Source organism: Panicum hallii, chromosome 4, assembly GCF_002211085.1.
Source record: "Panicum hallii strain FIL2 chromosome 4, PHallii_v3.1, whole genome shotgun sequence".
Taxonomy (NCBI): Eukaryota; Viridiplantae; Streptophyta; class Magnoliopsida; order Poales; family Poaceae; genus Panicum; species Panicum hallii.
In genome coordinates, this window is record NC_038045.1 from 41,225,328 (window position 1) to 41,228,695 (window position 3,368).

The 3,368-nt window shown below is 41.6% G+C and overlaps 1 pseudogene; it reads right to left on the minus strand.

Moving 5' to 3' along the window:
• Positions 1-1,500, minus strand: LOC112890485 (annotated as a pseudogene).
• Positions 1,501-3,368: the final 1,868 nt, after the last annotated feature.

Genomic DNA, 3,368 nt, shown 5'->3' on the forward strand with positions numbered 1-3,368 from the left:
GCGGGCACCGGACAAGGCTGCTCGCAGGCAGCAGTGGCCCTGGACGAGGCTGCTCGTGGACGGGTAGGCACCGGATGAGGCTGGCCGTGGTGGCCGGCACGAGACCTGGCCTGCAGTGCTTTGAGTCTGAACGGTATTTCAGGTGTGTTTCGATCCACTCATAGTTGTGTACATGGTTGTCTCTTTTTTTTACACACGAGATTCTCTCATAGTTGTGTATGTAGAATTAGATGGGTTCTTAAACATAGCAGTACACGCGAGATACAACACATGAAAGGAATTGATGCATTAATAAAGAGTAAAGTAGTATAATTTGACAAGGATAGGATGAAAGTAGAACAATTTCATTAGCAAAATAAAAGACAGCTAAGATTGATTTCCTCCAAATCGCTTCCATATGTGCTCAACCAAGTCATCCTTCAGACAGCGATGCATATCTCGATATCGAATGTCTCCTTCTATTTCCAGCACCCTAGAAAATTCATGAATTGGCCCATGTCCAAATCCAGTCAATGGTGCAGTTGATGTCTGGTCATACTCACTCTCGTAGTCATGGTCGTAGCGAACTATATAAGTATCCCTTTCATCCTCCACAATCATGTTATGCAATATAACACATGCATACATGATGTCACAAAGTGATCGCATTTGCCACATATGTGCTGGGTTACGTAAAATGGCAAAGCGAGCTTGCAAACCCCAAAAGCCCGTTCAACATCTTTCCGTGCTCCTTCTTGATGTGCTGCAAATAATTTGTCTTTGTCACATTGAGGCAAGGGGATTGTTTTCACAAATGTTGCCCATTCCGGATATATACCATCTGCCAAGTAGTACCCCATATTGTACTCAGTTCCATTGACCATGAACTCAACTTCTGGAGCTCTTCCTTGTAGTACTTGAGTGAACAGATTTGATCGATTTAGGACGTTGATGTCATTGTTTGCCCCAACTGTACCAAAAAAATGCATGCCATATCCAAAGGTCCTGTGATGCAACAGCTTCTAGAATTACAGTAGGAACTTTATGGTCACCACGAGTATATTGTCCCTTCCATCCCACTGGACAATTTTTCCATTGCCAATGCATGCAATCTAGGCTTCCCACCATTCCTGGAAAACCACGAGCTTCACCTATATGAAGTAATCGCTGAATGTTCTGACTAGTGGGTCTGCGTAGGTAATTTTCTCCAAAATTTTCAATAACACCTTTGCAGAAACATTTTATGCGCTCAATAGTAGTTGTTTCAGCTATTCTAAAATTCTCTCCCACATATCAGTTGAAGTTCCATATGCCAACATCCGCATACCAACTGTGCATTTATGTAAGGATGAGAATCCTTCCTTTCCAAAATGCATTGTTCCTTTGACGGAAATATGGAGACCAATTACTAAGGGTGTCAACAATGTGCAGAAATAGGTGTTTTCTCATCCTATACCTTCGGCGAAATTGGACATAATCAGCTTCCACTCTTTTATTTGCAATTTCATGATCTCTTTTCATGTGCCTTCTAGAGAAATTGCGATGCTGATTAGACATACCTCTCTGCTGTGACTCAATCTGAGCTCAGAATTTTTCCTCTATTTGAACTTCTATTGGGTCATTCATGTATTCCCAGAAGTATTGTTGGATGTTCACAATATTGCTTGATCCTTCAGCAGCGTTGCTTGATCCTTCAAGAGCAATGCTTGATCCTTCAGGAGCATTGCTTGATCCTTCAAGAGCAATTCTTGATCCTTCAGAAGCAATGTTTGATCCTTCAGGAGCATTAGAATGTGAGTTTGAGTCCATAGCAATCGAGGGAGGAGTGGATGGAAGCAATGACTAGGTGGGGGAAGGGGTGCTGGTGTCCTGGAAGCAATGACTGGGTGGGGAGGGACTGAGCATTCATGTCCTATTTGTAGGAGGGAATAGGTCTCACAACAGCTACTTCCCTTCCAACGGCTAGTTTTCTTCCAACAGCTACATTCCTTTCCAATGCTAGTATCCTTTCCAACTGCTAGTGTCCTTTCCAACAGCTAGTTGCCTTTCCAATAACTAGTGTCCTTTCCAACAGCTAGTGGATTCTGTTATGTATTTTGACGTGCAGATACAATTTGATTTAGAATGAACAAGGTTTGTTTTATTAGCCAATAATTGAAGATACACGTTCATAGAAAATAAGTGACTGAATTGGAAATCTACTTGAACACACACAATTTGGATTTAGGATGAACAAGGCATTTTACATTAGCCAATAATTGAATATACAAATTCATAGAAAATAAGTCAACTAGAATGAAAATCTACTTAAACAGATACAATTGGCGGTACAACTGGAGCTAAGCAATCTAGTCTCCCTAAATTAGTCCAAGATCCCTAGCTAAGTAATCTAGCAATTGTTTGTGTCGTGCCTTAGCATCATCATCATAATTTCTAGTATCTTTCTCAAGTAATTGCATGTACTTAGCCAACTTTTCAAATTGTGTCCTATCTTTTTCCGCTTCAACCTTTTCTTTGTCTGCTATAGCCTGTTCTTTTTTAGCTTCAGCTTGAATAAGTGCAGCATCAGCTATTTTTCTGCAACAATCGACTTGCGCAATTGAAGTTCATTGAATGCTTTCATACTTTCTTCTATGAAAATGGCTCAATCTGAAATCTGACACTTGGCTTTTCCTTTGTTTTTCTTTTCAGCCTTAGTAGCCTTTTCACCTTGAGGGCGATGAACTTCATCATCTGCACCTTCAGTTTCTTGAGTTTTAGAAGTGTAAGCACCTGATTCATTAAGCCTAGCTCTTTTCTGCATCTCCTCAACTGGGTGAGGAGATCTTTTACTCCACTTTGGTTGGTCCTTTAACACCCTCCACTAATGTTCAAATTCTAAGGGTCTTTTCTTTTTGGCAACCTTTTTGTACTTTGCACGAACCTTCTCCATGATCTGATCTTCAGAATGACCTCTGGGATATGTGCTTCAGATATCGTTATAGATGTCGGTGTTTCATCGGCTGCCCACCGAGGGGTATACCCAAGGTGGTAGGTTTAGGTTGGGAGACGCCGAGATCAGGAACTCGAAGGTGCAAGGAACACAAGGTTTAGACAGGTTCAGGCCGCGATGTGCGTAATACCCTACGTCTTGTATGGTGGTTTGTATTGCCTTAGGTGTTGATGTTATATTTTGAGGGGGTCCCTACCCGCCCTTATATATCCGGGAGGATAGGGTTATATGAATCCTAGTCCAATACTAGCCAAGGAATCGTACTCGAGTACAACTCGAGTAGTTTCCTTCTGTACCGACTAGTCCTACTTCATATACGAGTAGAGTACAACACAGATAAGGTATAGGACAAGTCCTATCCCCTAATCCTATATGAACTACGTTATGTACACAGTCC